At 36.1% G+C, this 14942-nt stretch overlaps 1 protein-coding gene across 4 annotated transcripts in view; it reads left to right on the top strand.

Annotated features, from left to right (window-relative positions):
* The window catches only part of LOC150100874 (NAD-dependent protein deacylase sirtuin-5, mitochondrial-like), a 160428-nt gene that overhangs the window by 70276 nt on the left and 75210 nt on the right, over positions 1–14942 (top strand). The window lies entirely within an intron of this gene.

Genomic DNA, 14942 nt, shown 5'->3' with positions numbered 1-14942 from the left:
AAGACCGACTATACTACGCTGCCAAAACTTCGTTCTTTTCTGAGTCGACCAAAACCAAAACACAACCATCTGCATTTTCCTGGTGTTTATAAAGTTTTGTGCAACTGTGGTCGACCTTATTTTGGCCAGACAGACAAATCTGTTTCACTTCGTCTTGAGGAACATAGACGTGATATCTCCTACAGTAGAGCACGAGTGAGTGCCCTTTCCAGTCATGTCCTTTTCTCGGCAAACTCTAACCTTGAAGAACAGCCACATCAAGTTGATAGGGAACGCACTACTAATTTATATATTTGCAAGGATGAGTTCGAAAGAAGAATTATCAAATCAAAAGAAATAGTTCTGGACCCTTCACATTTAAACAATAATCTTAGCTACAATTTACCCGATTCCCATAGCGCAGTAATCCAGTACTGGCGCTCAAAAATTAGCTGTCGCACACATTCTACTCATGCCAATGGTAGCACGCGGTCACCTATTCAAATATGACTGTTATTATTCTGCTTTTTATTAAGCTGTAAAGTTCATTTTTTACCGTGTTATTTTATATCTTATGTTTTTATTTCTCACCTGAAGAAGTCGGAGCACCGATGAAACTAGTTGTGATGTATTAAAGTTTTTTGTTATACTTTCTCGGGTTCTAGTCAGTTAAATTTATTTTTATAAATGTATACATCCCGAGTAAATCCTAATTTCAACAATATATATATATATATATATATAACTTGTTTTACTGAAATGTGTGAATTGATGTTTTCAAGCAAAGCAGCATGATAGTTGCTCTTGCCTCATGACAAATGGAAGCCAAAAATATGATGCCTGTGGGAGCAGGTATGAGTTAGAAGAACATAGTGACTGTGATCACTGTTGGAAAAATATCAGGGATTTTGGAACTTGATAATTCTGTTTGAAACTTTTTATACAGAAAGAAAAACATTCATAAGTTTTCAACTGTAATGATATAATAATAATGAAGATAAGAGCTGTTGGAGAAATGTAGGGACTTCTGAAACTTGATAGGAGATATTTACTTTTGAAGTCATTCATACTGAAAAAAAAAACAGGTTTAAAAGTTAAGAACCATTATGACTGTGGGCTACTGGGGAGAAGATGTTGCAAACTGAGTTTTTAGTGTTTGTGTTTTTATGGTAATCTTTCATATAAAATGAAAAATAATACAGTTTTGAACTAAGTTTATAGATAAAACAAAAAAAGAAAAGGCTTGGGTATGTTGATTATTTGTGTTAGTGCTTCACAGTATAACACCAAGAGATGAAAAATAAATGAATTTATGGAACCTACTAATATTTCACCAGTTTCTATCAAGCATCATGCACAAATTGTAACCATGACAAACACATAGGCATTACACTAAAACATTAGAAACAGTTCAGTCTGTAACTGATATGGAACTCATGCAAAGGAAGAATATTCAAACAGCTGGATGAGACTGCTATGGGTTTTCTCCTTTCCTCCCCTCTACTAGCCAACTTCTACATGAAACATTTTGAAAATCAAGCACTTGCACAGCTACACCCAAACCAGTAGTCTGGCTGCACTATATTGATAATGTGTTTGCCATTTGGCCTAACGGCCCAGACACACTTAAAATATTTTTATCACATTTCAAAAGCCAGCATCCAAAAATAAACTTCACCATAGGGAAAAAAAAAAAAAAAAAAGTAACAATTGTCTCCCCTTTCAGAAAGCATTAGTGACAAGACTTTCTAATGGCTCATTATCCTTTTCCATTTTACAGAAAACCCATGCATACAGGTAGGTACTTATATAAGCAATGTCAACATGGATTTATAAAGGGTAGATCTTGTCTTTACACTCTAAAATGTGCAAGTGGATAAAGTTAATCTTTAGGAGAGCAAATGAAGGTAGCTAGCTGCTTGAGTGGTTTAAAAGTGGAATGGAGATCATATCTTTAGAGAACATTAGCTATATTTTCTGGTGTGGCCTTAATATATAGGATTATTATTACATCCTCCATGGAGTGGACAGACTCATCGTGGGAGGTTCATTCAATTGACAACAGATTTATCATACTGAATCTTAAAATTCTTAATACTTCCTGCATTCACAACATATTCCAGTAATGAATTCAATTCGCCCACAATTCTCCATGTAAATAATCTACTACCCACACCCCCTCTTTACCACACTCTTACATAACTTCCAGGGATGTGCTTCTGATTCTTCTTCTCTCACCTTCTACTCTTTTTATAATCCTTTCTGGATTTGTAAAGGCTAGATCTTGTCTTAGCAATTTACTTGCATTTTATGATAAGGTAACAAATGTGTTAGATAAAGGAGAATCATATACAGTGATATTCTTTGACTTTGCAAAGTATTTGATAGACTACCACATAAGTTGGTGTACAAGCTGCAGAAGATAGGAATAGATAGCGCCTCCATAGTGCAATGAGAAGAACAACTGTATGTTGCGCTATGGAGGCGGTATCTATTCCTTATCTAAGTTCGATTTTTGTCGTCACAGGAGGAATCTTTATATGGGTTTTTTTTTTCAATTGAAGGTGGGTTAGGTGATCTCATACGGAGGTAGCAGGGTTTTTCTCCTGGGAACTCTGGTTTTTCATCTCACATACAGACAAATCAGCCTTCAGGACATACACACTTTAGAGACAAAAAATACTGGTGGTGGGCAGTACATGCCATTGTTGTAGATGATGGAGACGGATGAAAGTGGAGGAGACAGAGATGTAGAGTAGGTGTCCCCCCTCGATGAGTCTTTGGACTCCTTGAAGGTTTCACGAAATAATAATAATAATATTCATTAGATGGATTGGATCTTTGAATGATACCATCAAGTTGCGTATAATGGAGCAGTGTCTCTCAAAAAAGGAGGGTAACCAGTGGTGTGCCCTGGGTTCAATGCTTCCAGTGCCGTTTAACTTGTTTCTAAATGATATATCATGTGGAGTGACTGGGGGGATCTTCAGTTGTTTGCTGATGATGCCAAGTTGGGGAGAATTATAAGTAACACTGCTTTGTTTTAATTTCCCTTCAGGAAGATTTGAATAGACTTTTGACTTAGACAAAGGAATGGGGGTTGTAATTTCAATATTAATAAGTGCAAGGTGTTGCATTTTGGAATGCAGATATATAACACTGTGTACTATATTAATGATTCTGTACTTCAACAAGTGGATGAGATCCGAGATCTTGGAGTAATGGTTGACAATAGACTGAACTTTAGAGGGCATATTGCAAGTGTTGCAAAAACTGCACATCGTAGTGCTGCTATGGTAAACAGGTGGTTGTGCCACTCTATAAAGCACTGATCAGACCCCATTTGAACTATTGTGTTCAAATTTGATCATCTGGCTATCATTGTGATGTGGAACACATTGGAAGAGGGTCAAAGAGATGAATGACTAAGACCATATCGGGGGTCTCTGGAATGTTGACTATGGAAGAGATTGAAGGAATGTGGATTGCAGAATTTGGTGGATAAGAGGTGATATGATAGAGGCATTGCTAAGAGGATTTTATTGGATTAATCCAGAGAGGATTATAATAAGAGGAGAAGGTGAGAGGAGAAGAACCAGAAGCCATTCCTGGAAGTTATGTAAGAGTGTAGTGAAGAGGGGATGTGGGGAGTAGAATTTTTACATGGAGAATTGTGGGTGAATTGAATGCATTACTGGAATATGTTGTTAATGTAGGGAGTGTTACAGATTTTAAGATTCAGTATGATAAATCTATTGTCAATTGAATGAATCTCCCACAATAAGTCTGTCCACTCCCAATAACAATGTAATAATAATAATAATCCCATATATTAAGGGCACATCAGAAAATATAGCTAAAGTTCTCTACAGGTATGATCTTCATTCCACTTAAACAACTCATTCAGCTAGCTACCTTCATGGAGTGTATAAAGTTCTTTGTACTTGTAGTTTGGTCTATTTTGAATAGGCTGGTAGATCAGTTAACATCCACCTTGAAGAACACAAAAATTATTTTGTAGGAATCTTTATATGGGTTGTAGAGTCCAAATTGTGGACTCTACAATCTATTTTAATTTCCCAATGTTTTCTATCTTCATATTAAGGCCATTATCTGGATTATACACTTATATACAAAGACGAGCTGAATTACATTTCACACTGTATGCTGAAGAGGCAATAATTTGATCAACTGTTATTCTACTGGCATGACCTCTAGTGAAAATAAAATTAAAAAAAAAAAAAAGAGTCAGCTAATGCCTTTTTATTCCCATATAGGGAGTAGGCAAGGCTGTTTTAGCCCTATCTAACTTTTGCAGACTGAGTGGGCAGTTCAATCTCCAACCCAATCAGAGATAGCTGGCCCAAGGCTATCACTAATAAAGCGACAAGCAGTGAAGACAGACGGCTCAACAAGTGCTGCCATCTCATGGTCCCTAACACAATATATTTAATGTCTCTGAAATAATGTGGATTCTATGGTCGATTTTCTTGAGTTTACAGGACGAAAAACCTGAGTTTCCAGGAGAAAAAACCCACTAGCCCGTGCCAGAGATTGACTAACTCGGAGAATGAGCTTAGTGTGGAAGTAATTTTTTGACTGTATCTTCGGGCCATGTAGTGACTAATTTAAGTACTTCTCTGTTTTCTTTTTTATTCTATTGGTTGGGGTCGTAGTTAACAAGTTGATAGGTACTGTTGTCCGAGACTATCAGATTCATTTTTTCTAAATTTAGATTTAGATTTTAAATTTTTAATAAAATGATAAAATCTAAATTTAGATTTTATTTGATTTAGAATAACCATGGCACTGCCTTTATCAGCTCTTGTAATTACGATATCCGGATTTGATTTTACTGATTTCATCGCTGTTAATTCGTGTTTCATTAAGTTGCTCGTTATTGTTTTCTTATGATTTACATTTAAAATGTTAGAGGGGTTTCTAAATGTATTTTATCTTCTATGATAGTTGGGATGAATCTTAAGCCTCTTTCAATATTATAAATAAAATCCACTTTGTTAAGCGATCTGGGTGCTACGGCAAAGTTTAGTAGTGAGAGTTCATCTTTGTTTAAGGCATGGTTGGATAGGTTGACTACGTGATTGTTACCTGAAGGCAATTAGTGCTTCCTGTTGTTCTTTGCGTCTGGTTGATTGTTGTTATCACTGGTTTGTGGTGATACAGAGAAATTACAGAGAAATTCAAATATGTCCATTGGTTTTCCGAATATTGTCGAGATCTTTTGGTCTAAGAAATTTGGATATGAGATTTTCTTTCTTTCTTTGAAGGATATGGTTAGCCGAGTTGTCCGTAATCCTCTTGAGGATGACCCAAATATCTGCGTTCAATTCAGATATTTGGGTCATATCCAAATTTCTTAGACTAAAAGATCAACATATTTGGAAAAATGGATATATTTGAATTTCTCTCCAGTGAACGAAAACAACCAACCACAAGCCAGTGATAACAACCAACCAGAAGCAAGGAACATGAATTAACAATGGTGAAATTACTAAAATCAAATCCGGACATCATAATTACAAGAACCAATAAAAGCAGTACCACAGTTATTCTAAATTGAACCACATATTTAGAAAAAATAAATCAGATAGTCTCTGACAACAGTACCTATCAACTTGTTAACTACCCAACCAATAGAATAAAAAAGAAAACAGAGAAGTTACTTAAATCATTCACTACATGGCCAGAAGATACAGTCAAAAAATTACTTCCGTACTATGCTTGTTTTCCGAGAATGATTCACAAACAAAACACGCCACTCTGGCTTACAGTCGAGGGTACAGACAACCCTAATTATCATCTAGCCAAGGAATTAGCGTCAACACTCAAGGAGTTGGTAGGTCATTCCCCCTCCTATATTAAAAACACACAACACTTGATAAACATAATCAAAGACATTACATTAGAAAAAGATGATTTATCAATTTTGACGTGTCTGCCCTCTTCACGAATGTCCCAATAAATAACAAAATCTTTCTTTTACAGGACAAATTCCCTCCCAATATCACAGCGCTCTTTGCACATGTAATACGTTCTGGTTGTTTTATTTTTATTTTATTTTCACTACAGGTCATGCCAGTAGAATAACCGTTGATCAAATCATTGTCTGTTTAGCATACTGTGTGAAATGTAATTCAGCTTGTCTTTGTATATGTGTATACTCCAGGTGATGACCTTAATATGAAGGTCGAAACATCAGGAAATTAAAATAACTATTTTTTTAACACGGTTGTAGAGTCCATAATTTGTCTAAAATGAATGCTGATCATCTTGTAACACTAAAGGAAATGAACACAAACATTACATCTGCGATCATCTTAATGGCAAGTTAGAACTAGCAGACTATTCTCTGGTTACTTATTCACATAGGATAGGATTAAATGGGAAAAGACATTGGTTTTTTTTACTGAAGTTGCTTTATGTCTCAAAGACTATTTTTAGAATCAGCATCTGCTGGGAAGCACTCCTCCAGTCTCAACAAGTATGGTTGTACTAATGTATTAATTGCCAAAGATCTGGGAGACAGGTGTTATGTGGCCAGATAGCCTGAATTCTCCAAATTAACTTTATGTTTAGCTGGCCCTTAGAGGGTGCCTTCTTAGGATATTAATTCTGTATCAATTACAAATCGAATTGTTTCTCATGTTTTAGTGTAGTGCTTGTCACAGTTATAATTTGTACATCTGGTGATGCTGGATAGAAAAACAGTGAAATATTAGTAAGTTTAATAAATTTTCAAAGTATCATAGGGGGTAGCTGTGTTACTGAAGACAGCTCAGTCAAGAAGCCTTCTTGGTTATAACCTGTTGATGATAGGATGCTTTCTATTTGACTTAAGTCTCAGCCTACCAGTGTATCAATCGTGGTAGTTTATGCGCCCCACACATAAATCAAGGAGTGACATACTTCACATCTTAGGGGACTTAAATGGAAAAGTGAGAAAGAGTATGAGGGTTAAGCTGGAGTGTGGCATGTTTGGTCTGGGTGAATGCAACACCCGTGGTGAAAGACTGTTGGAATTTGCCCGTGCTAACAGATTAGTTATTACCAAGACCTGCTTTCAGAAACACCAATGACGGCATGTTTGATTTGGGTGAACCTATACTTGTACTTGGATATCTAACATCCTGGCTCTCCAGCAGTTGAAGATAAGCATCTCTGATATGCATACTTGTCCTGGAGCAGATTGTGGTACAGACCATCAGCTAGTAAGAGCCAAAGTATGACTAAGATTCCGAAAACTTCCAACTCAGGCACATCCCACTAGATTGGACGTTAGAGTAATTCTTAGTGGATTCACAGAAGAAACATCAACTCAGTTGGATAATTTTTTGGAGATCAGTGAGAACTCACCAGAAATGCTTTGGGAAGGAGTCAAGGTGATAATACAGGATACAGCCTAGAAGTATCTCAGCCCAATAAGAACACCAAGAGACCTGTGGATATCAGATTCAACATGGGAACTAATCAAAAGAAGACGTTTGGAAAAACAAAGAGACAAAGAACTGAAGAATATAAGAGATTACATAGAGAAGTCAGAAGAGCCATCAAGCAGGACAATGAAAAGTTCTGTACTAATAAATGTGAAGAGATAGAGTTCCAGATGAAGAGGTGCAATTATAAAAGGATGTTTTATTTAGTTCGTGACCTAAAGCAGAAGTTTAAGCCCAAACTTAATGTCATCAAAGACAGGAATGGAGCATTATTAACAGAAGAAGTGGAAATCAAAAACAGTTGGAAAGACTACTGTGAGAAACTGTACAATAGAGTGGATAAAGAAAATTTGGAGGAGTCCTCTCACCAGGAAAATTTCCGATTTGGACCCTCCTCCATTCTTAGGCATGAAGTTGAAAGCGCAGTTAAGCAGCTTAACAGCAATAAGACCCTAGGTGCAGATGGAATCCCAGCGGAGTTAATTAAGGCCACGGGGGGGGGGGATAAGAGTGTTTCATCAATTTCATAGATTTTATGAAATTGTTTCTTAGATTGATTAGAAGGATATGGGAGGCAGAATCATGGTCTAGAGACTGGAAGAAGACAGTTTTCATACCACTACATCGGAAGAGAGATATGAACGCTTGCAAGAATATCAGATTCAACATGGGAAGAATATCAGATTCAATATTTTGCTTGCATGAGATATTATGCAAGCAAAATTTTATTTTGCTTGCATAATATCTCATGCAAGCAAAATTTTATTGAAGATCATGCTAAATAGGATTGAGTCCAAAGTTGAGGCAGAGATGCCCGAGGAACAAGCAGGTTTTAGAAAGGTAAGGGAACCAGGGATCAGATCCTTTGTCTTACACAGATCATAGAAAAATACAAAGAATTCAGACTCCCTCTGGTAATGTATTTCTTAGACTACTCTAAAGCTTTTAACTGTGTTCAGCATGGGAAACTGTGGGAAGTAATGAAAAGAATGCATTTTCCTCAACACACTAACAGGTTGATAGTCAACTTGTACAGAGAGCAAGAAGCCACAGTAAGAACAGGTGTTGGATTGACTGTGATTGGCTTCAGGTTGAAAAGGAGTCAGGCAAGGATGTTTGCTTTCTCCTCACTTGTTTAGCATATATGCAGAGGACATCATGTGTGAAGCATTGGATAAGCTCAAGACAGGAATTAGGATAGGAGGTAGATTGATCAGTAATTTGAGATATGTTGATGATACAGTGCTCCTTTGTAATGACAAGGAAGAACGAGGACAAATTCTTGACAAAGTTAACAAAATCAGTAATAACAGAGGACTTCAACTCAATCCTAGCGAGACAAAGAATATGGTTCTCAAAGGAAATACAAACAGGAAATCTCTTGGGAAACAAGCGTACCTTAATGGAGAAAGAATTGAGGAAGTCAGCAAGTTTGAGTACCTGGATCTATTATTAATGTGAAGAATTGCTGTTCAGAAGATATCAGAAAAAGATTAGGAATGGCTAAAACAACAGTCAGAGACTTGCCTAAAATCTGGAAGAATGGATCTATCTGCATGGGAACAAAGTTGATGATTTTGGATGCAGTTGCTTTTCCAACAGCTACTTATGGATGTGAGACTTAGAACCTAAAGAAGTCAGAAGAAAAGAAAAGAAAAAGATAGCTGCTTTCGGGATGTGGTGTTATAGAAGGCTGTTGAGGATATCATATTCCGAAAGGCATACAAATGAATGGTAGCATTAGAAAAGATCAGTAGAACTTTATGGCTCCTTAAGGATATTGACAGAAGAAAGTTAAAATATTTTGGACACATTGAAAGGATGACGAACAGTAATATAAGGTAAAGTTCCTGGAAAAGGGAGACTGGGTAGACTGTCAATGAGATGGATGGGGTGTGTGTGTGTGTGTGTGTGTGTGTGTGTGTGTGTGTGTGTGTGTGTGTGTGTGTGTGTGTGTGGACTGACTGATCTTCAAAGAGTTGAAGCATCCAGAAAAGCATACAACAAGACTACGTGGCGAGGCCTGGTGTGGTACATCACTGAGCATCGGAGTGACCATACGGCATCTGTGGATGCCCAGTGAACATATGGACAATAAATCTTTAATCTCTTGGTGTTATTTATATTGTAAAGCACTAATATGGAGGGTTTTTAAAGATAAGAATTCTTCAGCTTATTTTCTGAAGTTTTGTAGAAAGTACCTTTCTTTAGAAGGAAACTTCCATACCTTGGAACTTAAGATCAAAAAACATGGTTAATGTGTAAACTGAAGTAACTTATTTATTTTGAAATGTTGTGGCATTGTGATGGGTGGATTTAAAAAGAGGAGGTAGATTAAGTATGAGAAATTGTGATTTTTATTGATAGCCCTTAGAGAATTTATTAAGGAGTAAGAACAAAAAGAATTTTCTTTGAGCAGGATAATGATTTTTCTCAACACAAAAAAAAAAAAAGCTTCCTGAAACTTTTATTAGATGTGCTCAAGTGGACTAAATTTTTATTTTATGACAAGCACCTTAGAGTAGTATGAATTAAAGATGGCAGTTAATTATATCTTGGTTTTTAATCCATTATCCAAGTATAAGCAAACAATGTGAAGTATCTTCACAACTAGGCTACTTATATATAGAGGCTAATGGCTTCACATCAGTTGCTTTAGTATTCCATAATGCAACCACACACACCTTTTTAGATGTGCTGAAAAGGTGTGTGTGTGCATGATGTCTCTTCTGGACCCGTCTCCCACTGTAAAGGTCAAAACCAGATCCAGAAGAGATATCAAGACTGAAGTAATGCAGAAGTCATATATTTCCCATATACATGTAGTCAAAAGGTGTTGCACCTTATTTTTAAAATACTCTAGATTAGAGATAGGTGTTGAAAGTTTTTTTCACTTGGTTACAGTATAAATTAAAGATGCCAAAGAAATTATATTCTTGGTTTAATCCATTGTGTAAGCAATAGAATGTTGACAATTCAGGTACTCATGAAAAATAGAAGTGAAGACAGTCTCCATGGTTTCAGACTAAGAATATATCATCAGTGTACCTTTTCCATAATTTTGGTTCATGATGGTATTCTTTTAGGACCTTGTTTTCTAATGTTTTCATATAAAAATTTGCTAAAACTGAAGAAAGAGGACTGCCTGTCTTCTTCTAATGAATCAGGTGTAAACTAAAAGTCTATTTCAAAAGCATACACATATCTACAAGCTTCTTCATATCATCATAGACTTCAAAAATTGGGTATTACTAAGAACAAGAGCTCTTCACCTTATCGCTGACAAGGATGAACTATCCAAAGAACTGCAACATTAAAAAAAAAAAAAACTTTCCTTCAAAATGACTATAATGACCACATCATCTCCAGATTACTCAACTGACATAAGACCTGAGAAATTTCTAATATGAAGAAGAAAACAGAGGATTGATCATGCTTTCATATATTATCTCTGTTTCCATAAAACTTGCAAAAATACTTAATGAATATAAAATCAAAGTAGTAGTATTTTACCCCTTTATCAAGATGAGATCACTACTCTATTCCACAAAATCTTGGCATAGCCCACTTCAGTATCCAGGTGTTTATTGGCTATGATGCAATCGCCAGTCATCTTACTATGAACAGACAGAAAAATCAAACAACATATCAAAGAATACATTCTAGATAATGAATACCATAGGAGTGAAGCCTCATCTTGTCATCACATGTGCTGTCTTCAGCTGACCCACAAGATGCTTTGCAAATGAGACATCAAGTTTTATGGGACAAATCAGAACTTTTTACACTGTTGCTATGAAACAACGGAGAGAAAAATCTGGGAGTCTTTGGAAATGGCATTAGATCTTAAATATCTGAATATTCACCAATATCAACTTGTCTGAGTACATCCAAGCCTTCTTTTGCCAAACACGTGCACCTGAATGCACAAGCACACGAATGCACACACACTTTTCTGAACAAGCGTGTAGAAAGGCTTATGTGTTCATCATACATGTTGATTAATTTTGATGGTATATATTACATATTGGATACATTCTTAGCACATTTAAATAGCCAACACCCAAAAATCCACTTTACAATGGAACTGGAAGTTAACAACTACATGCCTTTCCTCGATACATTAATCACACATCTTCAAGACAGTTCCTTATCATTCTCAGTTTATAGAAAACCTACACAAACAGGGAGATATTTACACAAACAATCACACCATAACCCATCCCAACAGTATGGTGTCTTAAAAATGCTAACCCACAGAACAAGAGCAATTTGTTCCAATGACAATGCTCTTACTGCTGATTGCTCACTTACACCACACCTTCTTAGCCAATGGCCATAATCCATATAAGATAGACAAAATACTAAATTCTCCTCAGAAATACCCCCACTGTCCACCATGGAGAACTACAGCAAAACAGTCACCATCCCATACATTAAAGACACATTGGAAAAGATATCTGTAGTGCGCTCAATAAACATCAGCTACTCACCATATTTAGACTATATGTCAAATTGGCTACTCTCATCCATTCACCCAAGGACAGCATCTGTCCCTTATCACATCCAGGAGTTTACGAGGTACCCTGTTCACGTGATCAAGCTTACTGCGGTCAAACAGGAAGAACTGTGGACATTCGCCTCAGTGAACATAGAAAATATATCCGTTGCTATGGCAAGTCAAGTCTAGCAGACCATGCTTTGGATACACCCTGCACACAGGATCAACTGGAAGAAAACTAAAGTACTGCACAGAAGCCTGTACAAGTCAGATAGATTGTTATTAGAATCAGCCTTGAAACATACTCCAAACCTCAACAAGTTTGACTGTATGAATTTGCCTAAGATTTGGGAGACAGTCATCTTAAGACATAATACGTGTTATCTCTCGCAGGTTTTTAACACAGAGGATGCCTAATTAGGACTTTAGTTTTTGTGTTGTAGCTACAGTTGTTCAAACTAGTCCCACTGTTTCACCAGTTTGTTGTTGTCTTTTGCCCTGTGACAAACTGTTTTTTGTGCTCTGAAGATGCTAATAGAAGATGTTAGAATACCAGCGAAATATCAGCAATAAGTCAATAAATTAATTATTTACTTATCAGTCTGTGTTCTAATATATACTGTTAAAATTAATCAAAATATTCTGAACAATTAGAAATATTTTAAAATAACATCAGTCTCTTCTATAACCTAGGACTAACAAAGGTGACAAGCATAGCACTTGTCACCTTTGTTAGTCCTTACTGTTTTGTATACTAGTTTATATGTTTATGCCTGAAGAAATCCTGTGCAATTAGAATGAAATGCCATTTGTCAATTAAAATAGATGTTATCTTATTCCTGTGTTATGCCTTATAAACTCTTAGGCACGCACTCATGAAATGGCAAAGTTTACATACTTCTATTTATTTATTTTTTAAAATTTCAAGTGTCTATTTTTCCTTTATAAAGCCTTAAAAGAACAAAATAGAAGGCTAATCATGCAATTGATCCAGCTTACATTAAAACTCTTTATGGAGAAGCTTTGTATATTTAACTTAGAAACAGACGTTGCATTTAGAGATTACCAGAAAGCCTCTGATAGTCTGAAGAACAAACTGTGGATCATGCTCAAGAAGTTTAAATTCCAAATTAGTTGCTCTCAGCAATAACATGTATTAAAACAACCAAATAGCTGTAAGAATCAGTGAAAAACTTACAGAATGAAAATCAAGGACAATGGTGGATGTATCATTTTTAAACTGCAAGTAATACTGGGATACTTCACCACAGTTCTTTTGCTTACTTTTTTCTTCTATACCTTCTCTGGTTAATGCATATTTAATCTATTGTTTTTCTAATGATAATACATTGCGCTTCTTTTTCTCATTTTAAAAATCTTGCATTAAAAATTAAAAAATTCTATATTACTTCTACAACTCAAAATTATTGTAATTTATTAAAATTTGTTATGAGCAAGAAAGGATTAAGACAGTCAAGGATGTGAGGATAACTTTTAGGTCTGAGGAGAGTTGTGATATCAGTGATGATAGAAAGGAGTGGCCTGGGGAAAGTATGAAGAAGTCATATCTAGGAAGTGGGATCAGTGGGACTTGTTTCAGAACCAGAAATGAGCGTGTATATGTTTACAAATGCCAGAAGTATTCAAAATAAGTGGAATGAAGTTGTAGCATGGATAGAGATCATTCACCCAAAAATTGTCAGGAATAAAGAGAGAGGAATTTGTAATTTTTCTTGAAGACAGACCAGAAAGGGAAGAGGAATGATGTTGATGATGGCAGAGGAGTTGTGCTCATCTAAGGTGGAAATGCAAGTAGCAAATAATGACAGTGGTTTTGAAGTAGTATGGTGTGAAGTGAATGTGGATAGGATGCAATGTTTAGTATGGTATTGCTATAGATCTGGTAATGTGAGGGCGGTGAGAAGGAAACGTATAGGTAAAATAGTCTAGCTAATTAGAAAAGAGGATGATCATTATGGGTAATTTCAATTATGGTAATATAGATTGGAGTGAAGAGATTGTCTGGAACAAAGAGAATGGATTTTTTAAGTTTTTGAAGGACAATTGTCTTAGACAGTATGTAACAGAGGGTGCATGAGGATCAAGGGTCTTGCATTTGATCATCTCATCAAAGGATACTATTGTAAATGAAGTGTCAAATCTTCCAGTTGCTGAAAGTTACCATGAAGTGATCACATAGGTGATGGCCAGCCATGTCGAGATTTTTGTGAGAGTTTTGTGTGGCACTATAAGGCAGGTAATTATGACAAACTCAGGAGATGGGTTGCAGCTGCATCATGGAATGGGGAATTGAATGAGAATGAAGTCAATGTTGCTTGGTTCCCTACTCAGGGAACTATCTGACAGAGACAATGACTAAGTATATTCCAAAGGTCAGGAGATTAAATAAGGTAGCTGTAAAATGGATGACTGAAAAGGTGAAACATGCAATCGGGAAGAAAAAGGAATTGTGGAAGCTGTACAAAATGAGTGGTAATATTAGTTACATGAGCGTACAACAAATAACTAAGGAAAGTGACTTTTTTTTCTTTTTTTTTTATGTTGGGCCCATACACGAGAAGTTGGTTGGTCAACTTATAGTATGTTAGTACCATATATGTGTAGTGGGTTAGGAAAGGAGAAACTTGTTTACATTCTATTTGAAAATCTGTATATTGTATTCCTTGGGAATATATCAGGAAGAAGACTGTTCCACAGTACAGCAGTAGTAGGGATGAAGGAAGAGGAGGAAAAGAAACTTATCCTGTGGGTTTCAAGGTATACTGTGAAAGGATGTTGGTAGCAACTGTGCGTATTCCAATGGGCTTAGTACCGAGTGGAGGGAATTATTGATGCTATTTCAGATGAACATTTGTCATGGAAATATTTGTAGAATACATAAATTGCAGAGACCGAATGTCTATGTGGAAGTAAGGACAGTTTGTAAGAAATGGGTCATTTATCAACCTAGTTCTCTCCTCTGTATTGAGTCAAGCATTTTGAGGGAG

The sequence above is a fragment of the Typopeltis vanoorti genome, chromosome 12 (assembly GCF_054136105.1).
Source record: "Typopeltis vanoorti isolate ZY-2024b chromosome 12, IOZ_Tvanoo_1.0, whole genome shotgun sequence".
Lineage (NCBI taxonomy): Eukaryota > Metazoa > Arthropoda > Arachnida > Uropygi > Thelyphonidae > Typopeltis > Typopeltis vanoorti.
The sequence above is the reverse complement of the archived record's forward strand: the minus strand, read 5'-3'. Positions and strand labels throughout refer to the sequence as shown.